The sequence below is a fragment of the Puma concolor genome, chromosome C1, assembly GCF_028749965.1.
Source record: "Puma concolor isolate L17-30 chromosome C1, mPumCon1.1.hap2, whole genome shotgun sequence".
NCBI classification, from domain to species: Eukaryota; Metazoa; Chordata; class Mammalia; order Carnivora; family Felidae; genus Puma; species Puma concolor.
The window spans coordinates 88,889,326-88,907,538 of record NC_141674.1 but is presented as its reverse complement, the minus strand read 5'-3'; the positions used below and the strand labels follow the sequence as shown (position 1 = coordinate 88,907,538).

The 18,213-nt window shown below is 37.7% G+C and overlaps 1 long non-coding RNA gene across 2 annotated transcripts in view; it reads left to right on the top strand.

The window, feature by feature from the left end:
* LOC147578208 (uncharacterized) overlaps window positions 1-18,213 on the top strand; it is a 66,697-nt gene that overhangs the window by 834 nt on the left and 47,650 nt on the right. Inside the window, exons 2-3 of one of the 2 annotated variants that reach the window (XR_015254937.1) lie at window positions 6,383-6,510; window positions 13,905-14,247. This is a non-coding gene — a long non-coding RNA (uncharacterized LOC147578208). Of the gene's footprint in view, window positions 1-6,382; window positions 6,511-13,904; window positions 14,248-18,213 lie in introns of those variants that run through there. The other variant, XR_015254936.1, reaches the window with a different exon arrangement.

Below are 18,213 nucleotides of genomic sequence, written 5' to 3'. Positions count from 1 at the left end.
CCTGCCTAGTTTCTGAATGTAGTGAGGGAAAGATCATCCCAAGAAGTCAATCAGAAATCTTCCTCACTGATTTTTCTAGTAGGGGTGTGTGTGTGTGTGTATAATGATTAAATTTTGGATATGAAAATTTCTAGAATCCCTTGAGGATTCTAGAGAGAGGTATTGGTTACAGTCGGCTACATTCTGTACAGGTGCTGCTATAGTCTAGGGGCCTATGGAGCCTACTTTTTATTTCCTACTTAATTAGGTATTAAAGATATAACAGCAAGCAATATACTAAACTTCTGCTTTCATGGAGCATTGTTGGAGAAGCAGGGAAGGGACCTTTTTTTTTTTTTTTTAACATGAAATCCCTGACGTTTATTATCATAAGAAAGCTTGGACGTCTAAATTCTATAGTTGTATTAAGCACTATGAGCAATTCAGGAGGCTCTAATTTAGTATTAGTATTTGGTAGTACTCGACGATTTTCTGATTTTTTTAAACATAATTTATTGTCAAACTGGCTTACATACAACACCCAGTGCTCATCCCAACAAAGGCCCCCCCTCAAGGCCCATCACCCATTTTCACCTCTCCTCCACCCCACCCCCCCATCCACCCTCAGTTTGTTCTCTGTATTTAAGAGTTTCTTGTGGTTTGTCTCCATCCGTCTCTGTTTGTAAATATTTTTTCCCAGGAAGGGACAGATTTTAATAAAAACTAGAAAAACATGGGAAAACCCCCAAATGTCAGTTATGTAGAGTCAGACCTTGATGCTCCAGTATGTTTCTTTGGAGTCTTGATTATATGGAGACTAATTGTAAACTGACTGATTTTTCTAGTATGGGTGTGTCTATGTATAATGATTAAATTTTGGATATAAAATAATTTCTCTTTGGTTGCAGTGTGAAAAATATAGTAGAAGCCAGTAGAAGCTACTATAGTAGCCCAGGCACAAGACATTGATTGAAATAGTTTGGTAACAGTAGATATAGAGAGAAGAAATTGGAATTGAGACATATTTTGAAAAACTGACTGATTTTTCTAGTATGGGTGTGTCTATGTATAATGATTAAATTTTGGATATAAAAATTTCTCTTTGGTTGCAGTGTGAAAAATATAGTAGAAGCCAGTAGAAGCTACTATAGTAGCCCAGGCACAAGACATTGCTTGAAATAGTTTGGTAACAGTAGATATAGAGAGAAGAAATTGGAATTGAGACATATTTTGGAAGTAGAATTGATAGACTTTTAGATGAAGAAGAGTGATTAAGGATAGTTCTGAGTTTTCAGCTTGAGCGCTAAACTGTTCACCATCTAGGTGGATGATGGTGCCATTTACTGAACATGAGAAGAGCGACTAAAATGTTAACTAGATTAGGGACTGCAGGGAAGGGTGGGAAATGGAGGAATACATGTTAAATTTCAAGTACCTATTCAGTATCCATGTTTCAAGTAGGAAATTGGATGTGTAAATATGGTATTCTAGAGAAATATCAACTGGGGATGCACATATAGCATCAACACACATAATATTTCTATCCAAGGGATGAGAGATAGTGTAGGCCAGGGGAAGGGGGCCCAGTATTGATCTATGGAGCGTGCTAATGTTGGGAAATGGAGGAGAGGAGAAAGAACAAGATAATTCTTTTTCTTTTGGCACTTATATTCTAGTAGTAAAGATAGACCACAACATATAGGTAAGTAAATAAGTTCCTTTGGAGAGTTATATGTGCTTTGGAGAAAAAAAAAAAAAAATAGAGACAGGGTAGAGGGATAAACTTATTAGAGAAGGCATGCTGCTTTAAACACTGTCTTTTGCAAACTTTTGCTGTGTCTCTTACCATTAGTTAAATGATGAGCATATAATGTATAAATATCTGTTCAAGGAATGAATTCAGGAATGGGTTAACCTTAATATTTATAACTGTTTCTTATGGTCAAAAATTGCTCCATCGGCCATCAGCATAAATTTAATGGTCCTTATATATTATAATTGAGTATCACAACTCATTGGGATAGTTTACCATTTAATTTAATTACTTTTATCTGCACTCACTTAAATCTGTCTTATCCTTCTCTTGCCAATAGCTCAGACAGATTTCATAATTTCTTAGTCACTTTCAGTTAATAGTCCCAGTGGTCTTGAAATGTCAACTCTAAATTACATTCAGGCCTCACTTTTTACCCTCTTTTCATATTAGCCTTAACCTGAGAGATAGGAGGAAGATATAATTTGCTTTTATTTCTCCCATGTTTGAGTAGAAGTGGATGTGCTCTGTTCTGAGTTGCACATTTCTCATTTTCTTTTCTTGTTATACTGCAGAGGTTCCCAAATTTTCTCAACTCATGTTGCTTTTATTGTCTCAATAATTTTTTCATAACATCCTTTGGTGCCTCCTTGCTTCCTGTTCCACCTTGACTTTCAAGAGGCACTTATTTTTTCTCAAAGCAACAGGGGTAAAAAAAAACCAAAAACCCAGCTTTGCAAAGATTTTTTATTCATTTGTTTGTTTATTTATTTATTTATTTATTTATTTATTTATTTATTTATTTATTTTTAAGTAGGCTCCACACCCAACATGGGGCTTGAATTGACTGACTGAGACAATGGGCACCCCACCAAACATTTTTAAATTCAAAAATATTTCAAGCTGGTGATTCATGTAGTGTCTGGCAGATATTGAGTGTTGCTGTTTCCCTCAAATATTTAAAATATTCCATAGCAGGGGCATCTGGCTGGCTCAGTCTTGATTTGGGGTCATTAGTTCAAACCCCACGTTGCATGTGGAGATTGCTTAAAACAATAATTAATTAATTAATTAAAAATCAAAATAAATTATTCCATAGCACTCCTGTGAGGTGACTGGGGCACCTGGGGCACCTCAGCATACAGTTTGAGAATTGTGGCTCTAACTTCTTTTTGGTTTTGATTTTCCTCATTGCAAGGTAGGAGGGAATGTTAGAGGTTGGGAGTATCTTACCTCATTGACCAAATGTTGGTTCTTTATCTCACTCTGATTCTCTCTGGTTCTATCTTTCTGTGGATGGAAGCCTCTGCTAATGTGGTTTTTAGGGGCTCATATTCATCAATTCCCCCTCTATCACTGAGTACCTTCTGAGATAAGAATAGCTTTCCCTGCTCCTTGGCCCTTAACTTTGGATTCCGTCCCTAGTTTATCTGCATTCCTTTCCATTTTCAAGCTCCCTATTTTTTCCCATGAAGCTGTGAGCACTGCTGGGGCCTATTTCTGCTATTTTTGGAAGGCTGTGGAGAACTAACCTGAGAAAGGAATTTACTCTTTTTTTTTAAATTAAAATATAATTGACATAGAATATTATATTAGTTTTAGGTATACAACATAATGATATGATGTCTGTATACATTACAAAATGGTCACCACAGTAAGTCTAGTTTACATCCATCATCTTACATAGTTACAAATATTTTTTTCTTATGATCAAGAACTTTTGAGATCTACTCTTACAAACTTTCAAATATACAATACAATATTATTAACTCTAGTTACCATGCTGTACATTACATCTCCAGTATTTATTTTATAACTAGAACTTTATATCTTTTGACATCCTTCACCCATTTCTCCCATCTCCCCCCCCCCCCCCCCCCCGCCCCCCGGCCTATGACAACCACTTTTTGTATCTCTGAGCTTGGTTTTGTTTTGTCTTGTTTTTGAGTCCCATGTAAGTGAGATCAGATGTCATTTTTGTCTGACTTATTTCACTTAACAAAATGACCTTGAGATCCATCCACTTCGCCACAAAAGTCAAGATTTCCTTCATTTTTATTTCTGAAAAATATTTTATAATATTTCATTACATATAACATTTTCTTCATTCACTCATTAAGGGATGTGTAGGTTGTTTAGCCTATATCTTGACTATTGTAAATAATGCTGTGGTAAATGTGGGGATACATATATCTTTTTGAGTTAGTTTTATTCAGCTAAGACCCACAAGTGGAATTGCTGGATCATATGGTAGTTCTACTTTTATTTTTTGAGGAGGCCCCATACTGTTTTACATAATGGCTATACCAGTTTACATTTCTGCCTATAGTGCACAGGGATTCCCTTTTTCTCCACATCCTTGCCAACACTTATTTCTTTCTTTCTTTCCTTCTTTCTTTCTTTCTTTCTTTCTTTCTTTCTTTCTTTCTTTCTTTCTTTCTTTCTTTTGATAATAGCCATTCTAATAGGCATGAGTTGGTATTTCGTTGTGGTTTTGATTTGCATTTCCCTGAGGATTACTGATGTTGAGCATCCATTTGTGTATCCATTAGTCATCAGTATGTCTTCTTTGGAGATACGTCTACTTAGATTTTCTGCTCATGTTTAATTGAATTATTGTATATTCTTTTGCTATTGAGTTTCATGAATTCTTTCCCAAATTTTTTGTTAAAAACAGTCTCCTCTTCCTTCATAGCCAAACATCTAGAGAGAAACATAAATTATCCTTATTCATTTACCTTCTACTCACTCAAAAATGCATTTCTCTCTGACTTCTGATTCCATTAGTCCTTAGAGTAATTCTCACTAGGGTCAACAGATACCTCCAAATCTCTAAATCTAGTGGACTTTTTCAGTGTCATTTTAACTTTTCACAGCACTTGAAACATTTGACAACTTTCTTTTTGAAGCATCAGCCTCCCTTGGTTTTCAAAACATACCATTTCTCTTATTGTTCTAGCTCACTTTTTCTCTAACCTGATTCTAATAAATTTTCAATTCCTTATTTTTCCCTCTGTCACCTAACTTTGAACTTTCTTTCCACTTTTAGTGTTACATTACAACCTTGTTTGTTAATCTCATTGAAAAAAATTGAGGACTCCCATACCCATCAATCATACTTATATTTGTTCTCTTTGGTTAAGCCAAACTCTCACCTCAGAAGTGGATCCCCTGCCTTCTTGGGTACTCTGAACCAGTCTCATTCAGTATGTATGCTATTATCATTTTGCTTTTTGAAAAAGCAAAGCAGGGGCACCTGGGTGGTTGAGTCAGTTGAGCATCCAACTTCAACTCAGGTTGTGATCACATGGTTCATGGGTTCAAGCCCCACATCAGGCTCTGTGCTTATATCTCAGAGCCTGTAGCCTGCTTTGGATTCTGTGTCTCCCTCTTTCTCTGCCCCTCTTCTGCTCATGCTCTGTTTCTCTTTGTCTCTCAAAAAATAAAATAAAATAAAAAAAATTAAAAAAAAAGCAAAGTAAATGATTTGGAGAACAAAGGCTAAAGAAATATAGAAAAAAAATTAAAATTTCTTACAACTTACAGCCCATTAACAAGTACTTGGGACAGGTAGGGTGATCTTTCTTTAGTAACTCAAGTGCCTTACCTTTAATACTTTGCTAGAGGCAAAAAGCAAAAGCAACCTTAGCTTGACATTAGCTTGACCTCCAGGATCCTATAAGTCTTCTTTAACATATAAAAATCCCTTTGGAAACTTCCTTTATCTCTTACCCTCACCTCCTCCTCCTGCAGAGGATATATGTTAGAATAGCCCTCCAAACATATGGCTCACTGAAATACATCTGAAGGATCTCATGACTAAGGTTTTACTAGACAGTAGTAAATGACCCCTCAAGGTCCTAGAAACCTTGCTTGCAAATTCCTCGGAGACTTATGCTATCCCTAACCCCCTCCCAACTTGAAAGTGTATAATTAGTCACTCCTCACAATTGTAGTGCAACTCTTTCAGGAATCTGTCCCTGTGCTTTAATAAAACCATCTTTATTTTTGTACCAAAGACATTTCAAGAATTCTTTCTTGAACATTCACTACTGAACCCCAACATTTCATATCAGCAAATATACAAATTAAAAAAAAAAAAACAACTTTTGTTTCCACTTCCCTCTCCAGCTGCCATCTCTTTCTGTTTATAGCAAAACTTCTAGAAATAGGATTTATATTTGTTGTCTCCACTTTTTTTCTCCTATATTTTCTTCAGTTTTGTTAACAAAGAAAACTGCAGGCCCAAAATGGCATCACTTAGGCCAAGTCATTGAAATAAGTATTAATATATAACGTAATTATAGTTTCAACCTCCCCAAGAAATATAATCTTAACTGGTCCATCAGGAGTTTTCTGTTAAGCATCTGTCAAATGGGCCCTCTCCAGGCCCCAAAGGAAGATGAGGTGGTCTACTTAGTAAAGACTTTCTACCATTCCCTATAAGGGAAAGCAACCTTTCCTGGAACAGTTCTTTCTTTTCTTTTGCTAATAATTTCTTGTTCCATCCTCCTTCCTATAAAAACCTTTTATTTTGTGCAATTCCTTGGAGCTCCCCTCCACCTTCTAGATGGGATGCTGTCTGATTCATGAATTACTAAAGCCAGTTAGATCTTCAAATTTATTCAGTTGAATTTTGTTCTTTAACAGATTTGGTGGCAGCAGTGGGATCCGAAGCAAACCTCCATCAAAATTCAGGGATAATGAGAAACAGAAGCATGGTGCTCTATGAACCTTGTTGAATTCACTGTCTTTCTCGCTGTTTCCAAATGCCGTTGGTGAGTTCCTCTCAGTTTGAGCTCTGCTCTCTTTACGTTTGAACTCTGACCTAATTGGCCTTTTTTTTGTCCAGAGTTAATAAGTCATTCTAGACTTAAAAGTAGCTGTAACAGATCATCAGTCAACCCTTGGTTCAGTCCACAATGCTATATATGAATCCCTTCCCCAGTTCCAGTCTGTAGTCCCTGTTTACTGGAGTTTTCTAGTTTGGTCTGTATTGGGAATTATTGGTAGTTACCAGCTAGAGTTGGACTGGGTTGGACTTAAGAACCAGACTGAGTTCAGAATCAGGGTCTGATTTAACAACTAGAATGAGTCTGGGATTGGACTGGGTCTGATTTAAGCTGGATTGCATTTAGGGTGAGACTTGGTGTTTTAAATAGAAATTAGTAGCTAATGGGAATATTGGAAGCCAAAAATAAAGCTGCACACATTGATAGACATGGGTTGAGCATTTAAAGGCTTTTGGAGTATTTGCCATCTCAAGAAGACTCCCATGGTAGGATAACTTGGTTATGGAATAAGTTAGACTGACACTCGGTTACTTGCCAGCTTCAAGAAAATATCTGTACAATGAGGTACACTGTAAAATACCTCCCCAAAACCAACCCCATGGCACATCCCTCTTAGGTGTGCATTTGCCTCCAAGAATCCTAACTAAAAGGCCTAGCTTAAAGAAATAGGATTCTTTAGATTAGAGAGTTGAGCACACACCTGCTTATTCTATATCTAAGAGCTATAGTCCTGAAAGTTGCAGATATCTAGCAAGATGAACAGTTTTACTAAAAACAATCTAAAATTACAATGGCCATTATGGGAAACATTATAATTAGATAAGATCACTTAAGAAGAATACTTGAAATTAACAGTCCCCAAATTAAATAGAATGGGATACTTATTTTAATTTGTATGCAGAAGTCTCCAAAAGTTTTCAAACTTCTAAAGTAGTTTCAATGGAAGATTCATTGCAAATGTCTAATAAAAAAATAGAGAAAATGTACCTAAAACAAAGATTATAAGACTTATATCTACTCTGAAGAGGCTATTAAACAGCTATCTCTCTTTTAAAAGTTTATTTATTTATTTTGAGAGAGAATGTGAACAGGGGAGGGGGGGAGAGAGAGAGAGAGAGAGAGAAAGAGAGAAAGAGAGAAAGAGAAAGAGAAAATCCCAAGGTGATCCCATGCTGTTTGCTCAGAGTCTAACATGGGGCTTGAACCCACAAACCATGAAATCATGACCTGAGTCTAAATCAAGAGTTGGATGCTTAATGGACTGAGCCACCAGGCACACCTCATGGCAGTAATTTTAAAACGGAAGCTATAAGGTCTCTGTATATCTGAACATACAGTTCATATGTGTCTATATCTGTCTTGTAGATGTGTGATATTTTCTACCTCCAGATGGTATTGCCAAAATTAATTTGCTAAAGCTCTGTTTAACTGGCTTAAACAAACTAGCACTTACGTAAATTAGTGTACATAAAAGTTCTCAGAAATGTAATAGAAACTAACCCAAATGTTTTTCAGGTTCTTGTTGGTATGGTTTGAACTAGGGTCCATGAGTCAATGGCCAAGAAAGAATTCTTGAAAAGTGCAAAAGGGTGTTTTTATTGTAACACTGGGACAAGACCCCTGGGCAGAAAGAGCTGCACTGGACTTGTGAGAAATGGCTGATTTTATACTTTGGAGTTGGGGGAAGTACAGACGGAAGTTTCCAAAAGGATTTTCATTTGTTAAAGAAGACTTACAGGATCTTGGCGGTCTGGTTAATATTGTTAATATTAAGATTAGGTTGTCTTTTGCCTCTAGCAAAGTTTTATCATCATTGAGGCAGCTAAGCTCCTTGAGGAAGGTCACTCTGGCTGTCCCAAGTACTTGTCAATGGGCTATAAGTCCTAAGGAGATTTAATTTTATCTATATTTCTTTTACCTTTATTCTCTACATCATTGTATTCTGGGATAATCTTCAGTAATTAAAGTTAGCTCAATAAATTCACTGGTTTAATTAAAAGAGGCATGTCTTTAGAGTTATCAACATTGAATATAATTCTGATAAACAAATTTTATTCTACTAGTTAAATTTATTTACTAGTTAAATTCATGTAATATCATTTGCAATTTGTTAGCAAAAATAATTTAGAATTATAGTTGATTTTATCTGGTGTCTTATGAAGTTTTTATACATAATCTAAACATAATTGTTAAAAACGAGTAGATTGAACAGATAACGTTTTGGGTAGACTTTAAAAATTATTTCCCCAAATCTTCTTGGTAACTTGAAATGTTAAAGTTTTGCTACGGGATGAATTAAATTTGTTGAATATTGGGATCATTTTCTAATAAAATAATAAAATGTTAATTACTAAACATAGATTTCTCTACTTTTGGCTTTTTATAACAGAGAAACTAAGATATTCAGATGTGTTAATGCTACATTGGAAAAGGCACATGCTTCTGGAAATTATGAAATGTATTCATAAATTTGCCAATGTAAAGAATGCTGGTATAAAGGTTCACAATTGCCTACTTCTAGTTTTCACTAGAAATTAAGGGTTCTAAGAGTTAAGAATTCTAATTAATATGTGATTAAAACAACGAGAAATAATAAGGGAAATATCTCCTTATGTTGTAGGATTTTTTACCTCATTACCTGGGATTCGTTGTTTCACTGCTTTGAAAACTGAAGAGGTGGGCACAGAATGAGCAGCAGGCAGAGGTTTATTAGAATATAAGATTAGAAAGGAAGAATAGTAGGAAAGCTCTCTTTACAGAGAGGGGCATTCAAAGGTGAATACTTGATGAAGTTTTGGGACGATGGGGGGTTTGTGGGGTCTGGAGCCGATGGCCAAGAAAGAATTCTTTAAGATGTCTTTGGTGCAAAAGAGTGATGTTATTAAAGCATGGGGACAGGATCCATGAGCAGGAAGAGCTGCACTGGAGTCATGATGGGTAACTCATTATATACCCTCAGGTTGGGAGGAGATCAGAGATAGAGTAAGTCTCTAAAGAATTTTGGAAACAAGGTTTCCAGGACCTTGAGGGGCTAGCTGTTGCTAGCAAAACACCATTCATCACCATTTTAATAAAACCTCAGTTGTGAGACCCTTCAGATGCATATTGGGGGGCTATAAGTTTGGAGTATGATTGCCAGCATATATCTTGGGGCAGTTGAGATAAAGGAGGTAGACTTACAGGATCTGTGAGGTTGGGACAATGTTAAGCCAAGGTTCTCTTTTGCCCCCAGCAAGTGTCATCACTGAGCTTCTAGAGGGAGGTCACTCTGCTGGTTTCAAGAACTTGTTAATGGGCTGTAGGCAGTAAGGAAATTTAATTTCTCATTTGCCTTAGTTTCCCACATTATCATGGCAAGCACTTAAACCCCTTTCCTTTGTTCTTGGGTAGCCAGGTGTGTCCAAGGAGTATCACACATGTCCCACCTTGAGGGAAGGTTGGTTCTGGCTTGTGTTTTGCCCTCAGCCTGCCTCATGCTCAGTCATCATACCTATGGACAATAGGCAGGGGTCCTTGTTTTATAAGGTTCTGGTCACCACCACCCCCCACCCCCACACCCTTCCTCCTTATTCCTTCTCAGGTTCTACTCTTATTGACTGGATAGCTAGGTGTTGGGTTGTCCATTCCTGATTGACTCATTTCCATTGTATAAGGGGTGGTCTAAGGCCATACCTGTTCCTTGTGAATCATAGGTTTTATGATCTACTTATTTTTAGTGAGGTCTTTTGTCAAATTCCTGAGAAAAACCTATGGGGGTGGTGTCTGTTACATTCTTAAGAGGAACCTTATGCCCCAGGGCATACTGTGGTCAGATACTCCCAGCATTATTCCAAAATACGTGTTTTTCCCCACCAAGGGACCTCAGGAAGTTTCCCTCTCTGCTTATTTTATCCTGTCTTTTCCTATCATACCAAGAAAGTAGGATGTATTTTTGATATTAAAAGATATGAGAAATTGAGATGCAATTTTTGTTGAGGAAAAAGAAAGTAATTTTGTCCTAAAATGAGACTGGTTGTTTAAAGAGAAAATAGACAAAATCTGAATATAAAAAAGAAAATTGTAGAAAGTTTGTGAAAAAGGAAACTTTGGAAAATAATTTTATATGTGGTCAGTGATAAGGGACCATAAGGCAAGCTGACACCCTATAGCCACCCCCACCCATGGTATATGTGTGATATTCCTCAGGTACTCCTGGCTGCCCAAGAACAAAGGAAAGAAAAGAAAACAAACAGTTAACTGATAGAGATCACAGTCATACAGGACAATTTTCAAATATCTTAGTAAATTACAAGAAAAAGGCAATCTTATCAATAGCCTAATGTCTAGAAATGTGTACCCCCAATATCACCCTCCCCTCCATAGTGATGTGGGGAACAAAGGCAAGAAGGAAATGGCAGGTAAAGTTAAATTTCTTTATAACCTGCAGCCCATTGACAAATAAATACTTGAGGCAAATAGAGTATAACATTTCTCCAGGAACCCCCTACTGTCATAATGTTAATCCCTTATTAGGGGGAAAACAACCTTAGCCTCACAAAAGCAAGGACTCAGGTATCTTAGGAGTCCTCTTTAGCATATATTTTTTTTCTCTTTAACATATGAAAGTCCTTCTGGAGGCCTCCCTCTTGCCTTTACTTCCCCCAAATTACATAGTATATAACCAGTCACTCTTCATAACCCCAGTGCAGCTCTTTCTGCCCAGGAGCCTGTCCTCTGTCCTTGTGCTTTAATAAAATCACCTTTTTTGGACCAAAGATGTCTCAAGAATTCGTTCCTGGCCATGGGCTACAGACCCCCACCATTCTAAAACCCCATCAGTCAGGAGGTTGGAATGAGTAAGTTTTAATATCAAAAGTAAACTTACAAAATTGGAATTTGGTTTTCTCCATTAAAAGGACAAAGTTGCTGGATTTTTGGTCTGCTTTTGTTAATAGATTATGAACATTTCTTTACCTTTTGAGTGATTTGCCTAGAAAACAAATATTCTGTGTTTTGTAAAAAATAATTTCCTGTGTCTACTGTCTTTATCAGGTCTTTGATTACCTAGGAAAACTGAGTTTTCCATGTGTGTGTGTGTGTGTGTGTATGTACATATATATCTTTTTTCTTTTTAAAGTAATCTCTGTCCCCAATATGAGGCTCAAACTCATGACCCCAAGATCAATAGTTGCATGCACTACCAACTGATACAGCCAGGTACCCCTGAGTCTTCTTAATATTAAAAGAGCTAAATTTGGGGGATCTTGGGTGGCTCAGTTGGTTGAGCATGCAACTTCACCTCAGGTCATGATCTCACAGTTCATAAGTTCATGCCCTGTGTCAGGCTCTGTACTGATGGCTCAGAGCCTGGAGCCTGCTTGGGATTCTGTGTCTCCCTCTCTCTTTGCCCCTCTCCCACTTGTGCTCTGTCTCTCTCTCTCTTTTAAAAATAAATGGATATTAAAAAAAAAAAAACTAAATTTTGCTAATAGGTAATTAAGTTTTATAATGATCTGTGATACTACTCAGGTCAGCACCTAAAAAAGTTTTTTGTGTGCTATTTTTACAAACTTCCCCAAATCAAATTCTAAGTGAAGTCTTTTAGTCCTAGAAGAAACTGGAATTTTTCTAGAAATTTCCCTGGAACATTCCAAGGGATTTGTTAATAAACTAGGCTTATTTCATATTTTAAACTATATGGGAAGCATTGTCAAATAAGAACTAATACTATTCTTTTTTTATGTTGTTTTTGTATAAATATATAAGAGTTCTAGAAATTATGTGAAATTCCTAGAAATACGTGTCCTGGTATGTTACCACTTGAAAATATTCTTTTACCTTCTGAAGTGTCTCATCAAAAATGAGACTCATATTAAAAGGACTAAACTTGAGTATCAAGGAAATGCTTTAGCTGACTTTCATGCAGAGGCAGCAGCAACAGAATCTATAAAGATTGTGGCATATGTGGATGAAGTCTATTCTGCCTCTGCAGAAAATGACCCTTTGATGCCAGACTTTTACCATGCTGATGTCCTTGCCCATGGCAACAGCCTACTTCTAAAACAAAGAAATTGGGGCGCCTGGGTGGCGCAGTCGGTTAAGCGTCCGACTTCAGCCAGGTCACGATCTCGCAGTCCGTGAGTTCGAGCCCCGCGTCAGGCTCTGGGCTGATGGCTCAGAGCCTGGAGCCTGTTTCCGACTCTGTGTCTCCCTTTCTCTCTCTGCCCCTCCCCCGTTCATGCTCTGTCTCTCTCTGTCCCAAAAATAAATAAACGTTGAAAAAAAAAATTAAAAAAAATAAATAAATAAAACAAAGAAATTAAGATGGGTAAACAATAGTTGTAAATTAAATGAACAATTAAGGCTATGGAGGGTTGGGTTGCCTGGGTGGCTCAGTTGGTTGGGCATCTGACTTCAGCTCAGGTCATGATCTTGCGGTCCATGAGTTTGAACCCTGTGTCAGGCTGTATGCTGACAGCTCAGAGCCTGGAGCTTGCTTCAGATCTTGTGTCTCCCTCTCTCTCACTGCCCCTCCACTGCTCACATTGTCTCTCTCTCTCTCTCAAAAATAAACATAGCAAAATTAAATTAAGGCTATGGGAAACCCAAGATGACTGCACAGTTCTTTCTGGCTCCCTGGCATGCCCCATTTTTTTGGTGTTTACATTTTTTTAACCACTCTCATGCATTCAAGATGTCTCAAATTATTAATAGACATTGAAGGGAAGACTTTTATAAAATTGCAAAAATAGTCTACCAATGATGTCTGACCTGTCATGTTCATAATCCTGGAGAAACTGGTTTTTTTCCAAGAGGATTCACACTTCCTCCCTTTGGACACTTAGGATACCTGAAGCTGGACTTCATTCAGCTGTCTCTTAGTATAGTTTACCAATATGCTCCTGTTCTTTTTTGTGTGTTTTCCACATAGATTGAAGCTTTCTTTTCCTATAAGGCTGATATCCTCATGGTAGCTAAAAAAACTGCTAGAAAATGTGTTTCCTACTTAATATACCTTCCATGATCTCTGATGACCAAGGCACCTACTTCACGGAGAAAAATCACATGAGCCTTAATGGAAATCTTGAAAACTTTTTGGGATTATCACTGTTCATATCATGTCCATCATCAGACAAGGTTGAGAGAACTAATGGGATCCTCAAACTGAACATTTCTAAACTTGCCAAAACTACTGGACTTCTCTGTCCTAAGGTATTGATTGCCCTCGGTCTTACTATTAGAAGCTTTCCTTTAGGAAGCATAAACTCATACCACATTATATAGTCACAGGCAGACCAATGTCTGTTGGCATACAGCCTTCTGTAGATCCCTTGTTTTCTCATGCTAGTATGACCAACTACAGTAAATCTTCCATGTCTTATGCTGAAACCTGTCAACAGGTTATAGAAGACTTTCTGGATCCCATCTCAGAGGAACCTGTTGGGCACAGTCTAAAGCCTGGTGACTGGGTATTCTGGAAACATTATCAAAGGAAGACAGTTCTTGAGCTCAGCTAAAAGGGACCTTACCAAGTTCTCCTAACCACTGATACTGTTGTGAAACTATAAGACACTGGAGACCTCTGAATCACATTGACAAGGAGGAGAAGTAGGTGACATCAAGGTAAACTGATTCTGCCCATGACAATGGATCAACTGCAGACTTTAAAGATGAAACCCTTTCCCCTTGTTTTCTTTTCCTGTACTTTGGCATTTGCCTGGAAAGATAATGCCATCATCTATATCTCCCAGTCCATTGCTAAGAGGGGGTAATCTAGAATTTATTTCAGGCTAGGAGAAAATCTAATTGTGCCCTAACTTTTCACAAGCAAAATAAGATCTCTCATTGGTTGACTCCCCTGAATTTACATTGTTGAGTTAGAAAGGACCTCTTAAGGAGGTTTTCATGATTTAGGATTCTTTCTGTTTGTCAGGTCTCTATTTCCCTGGTTAGGGCTAAATGTAAAGGAGGCTATGACCAACAACCTCTCCTTAATTCTTAATTATTGCAGAACCATCTGCTGAAGTAATGGTGGCCCCAAAAAGGTCTTTAGACTCTCTGGCCAAGGTTCTTGATAATAGGATAGCCCATAATTATCTTTCTGCTGAGCAAGGAGGTGTTTGAGCTGTGGCCAACACCACTTGCTGTATCTGGATTAACACTTCTGGGGAAGTTAAAACTTCATTATATTAAATCATGGAGCAAGCCACTTGGCTTAAAAAGTTCACTTCTTCAAGGAAGTCTTTCTTTTACTTTTGATTTAGGTTTATGAATTCATGATTATATTTATGTCTTGGGGACTATGGCTTTAAAGTGCACTCTGAACATTGGGAACTATTCTTATAATCTCCTTGGCATATTGTATCCTCTCAAAAACTTGAAATGCATGTTTGTAACTGCTAACTACCAAGCAGATGATCTTCCTGAGAGTGAAACCTTGGAGGAGAAGCCAAGAAAATGACTGACTTAAATGAAACCATGACTTGTGAATATCATGGAGGTTACGCATGACATATGGCTACCACACTGAAGGAAAAACACAAATTGCAAGAATTTTAGAGCAGTAGCTAAGAGCGGTGCTGATGCCTTACATTTTTATCACATCTCTTAGTTAAACTGAGTCTGATCAATGGTGGGGGGAGGGGGGGGAATTGTTAAAAAGAAAACCACAGGCCCAAAATGGTTTCACTTAGGCTGTCACCAAATCAAAGCTTAATGTATAACCTACTTGGAGTTTTAACCTCCCCCAGAAATTTAGTCTTAAGTAATCAAGAGTTTTCTCTTAAGCATCAATTACGTAGTCTGTCACATGCACCCTCTCAGCCCCGGAAAAGAAGATGAGGTAATCTGCCTAAGCTCCCCTAAGGGAAGGTAAACTTGTCTGGAACAATCCTTTCTTTTCTTTTGCTAATAACTTCTTGCTCCAGCCCCCTACCTATAAAAACCTGCTTGTTAGATCGGATGCTGCCTAATTATTAAGTGATTCATGAATCACTTAATAAAGCCAATTAGATCTTCAAATTTACTCAGTTGAATTTTTTCATTAGCAGTTTATTCTAATCAAGTGAGCAACCCCACTATTCTACTGAAATTGCCCTTTTCAAGGTCACTAATGACCAACACATTGCTAAATCCAATGGTAATTTCTCAGATCTTATGCTACTTGATCTATCAATATCACTAAACACAATTATTTACTCTCTGCTGTAAAAACAACCAAACAAAGCACAACTCCCAAACTAAGCTCCCTTCATTTGACTTACTGGGTACCACACTTGCAATGTTTTCCCTCAGTCATTCTGATCACTCTCTTTGTTTCTTTTGCTGGTTCCTCCTTATCTCCCTGACCTCCAAATGTTGGAGTTTCTTTTTACTCTACCCATCCTACAGGTAATTTATCAAGTTTCATGGCTTTTAAAACCATCCATATATTGATGCCTCCTAATTTAATATCTCCAGCCTATACCTCTTTCCTATATCTAACCGCTTGCTTTGATACCTCCTCCATGTTATATAATAATCATCAAAAACATAACTTGTTTAAAACTGAGCTCTTGGGGCTCCTGGGTGACTCAGTCGGTTAAATGTCTGACTCTTGATTCCAGCTTAGGTCATGATCTCACAGTTCATGGGTTCAAGCTCCACATCGGGCTCCATGTTGAGAGCACTGAGCCTGCTTGGGATTCTCTCTCTCCCTCTCTCTGCCCCTCCCATACTTGCTCCCTCTCTCTCTCTCTCTCTCTCTCAAAAATAAGTAAAATAAATAAATGAGCTCTTGATATTCTTTAAAACTCTCAAGTTTTTTCCATCTCAGTTACTTTTGATTTCTCTTTATCTTTTATACCCCATGACTTTCCATTCAACAAACCCTTATTGTACCTTCAAAATGTATCAAAAATTGGACCATTTTTCTCCATCCCCACTGTTACCACCCTTGTTAAAGCCACCATGAACTTTCTGAAATTGCAGTGGCCTTATGGCCATTCTACTTTTGTCCTTGCCCCTTCAGCAGACACAAAAAGGCTCAACAATTATTCCATGTGTTCTTCATTTCCCAACTCCCTTGTTCTTAGGTATGACTATGCAGTTCATTCTGGTCAATGGGCTGTTAGTGAAAGCAACATGTGTCAATTCCAGACCATAGCATGGAAGAGTAGATGTGAAAGCAGTGATCATGGGGACCACACATTGAGATTATAGAGATAAGGTAAACATAAGTAGACAGGTAAACATAACAGAATACACAGTCACCATTTAAATGACAACTGCCTTACAAAATTACTTGACTCCCACCAAACTTTCCATAATTAAGAAATATCTTTTATTATGTTAATGCACTGATAGTTTAGGGTTATTATTTTTTTTAACCATAACAAAGCAAATTCTATTATGAATAAAAATACACTCTGATGGTTGATTTTATGAGTCAACTTGACTGGCCACAGGATGCCCAGGTTAAACATTATTTCTTGGTTTGTCTCTGAGGGTGGTTTTATTTATTTATTTATTTATTTTTTTTAATTTTTTTTTTCAACGTTTATTTATTTTTGGGACAGAGAGAGACAGAGCATGAATGGGGGAGGGGCAGAGAGAGAGGGAGACACAGAATCGGAAACAGGCTCCAGGCTCTGAGCCATCAGCCCAGAGCCTGATGCGGGGCTCGAACTCCCGGACCGCGAGATCGTGACCTGGCTGAAGTCGGGCGCTCAACCGACTGCGCCACCCAGGCGCCCCTGAGGGTGGTTTTAGATGTGATTAGCATTAGATGTGGTGGACTCAGTAAAGTGGTTTGCCTAGTCTAATATTGGTGAGCATCATACAATCCCTTGAGAGCTTGAATGGAACATGAAGTATATGGTGAATGGAACATGAAAGTATATGTGTCCCTTTTTTTCCTGCCTTACTATTGAGCTGGAATATCTCACCTCTGGCCTTTACTGAGAATTATACCATTACCTCTCTGGTTCTCAGACACTCAAATTTGGAGTGATTTATATACCCAGCGTTCCTGGATCTCTAGCTGACAGAAGGAAAACCATGGGACTTTACAGCCTCCATACTCACATGAGCCAATTCCTCAAAATAAGTATTTTTCTCTATGTGAATATATAGCTTTTATTTATAAGATTTTAAATTTGCTTTATATACATATTGAAGAATATATGTTATATTATATATTAGTCTTATAATAAGAGTATATTTGGGGAGGGGAAGATAGCAGAGGAATAGGAGGACCCTAGGTTGGCCTCATCCTACAAATGCAATTATGTAACTATCAAAGCATACTATCTATCCCAGAAATTGATCTGAAGACTGGAAGAACAAACACCACAATCACAGGTAGAAAAGAGGCCACATTGAAGAAGGTAGGAAGTGCAGAGATGGGCTTGGGAGAGAAATGGATTGTGGTCACTGTGGTGAGGAGGGATCCATGGTTATGGAGAAGCTTGAGAGATAGACTAACACACAAGAGAGTGCATGGGGAAAATGAATCTCCATAGCAAATTGGCTTGGAAAGTGAGAGACCCTGAATTTTGTAAGTTCCTGCAACCTGCAGGGCTTAAAACCTGGAGTTTTAAAGGTCAGTGTGCTTGGCTCTAAGAGAGCTTGGAGGACATTGGGACTGCTCTTAGAAAGAAGGCAGGCAAACAGCACATAGACATACAACATAGAAACAGTCATCTGTTCTATGTTCTATGCTTGGGGCAC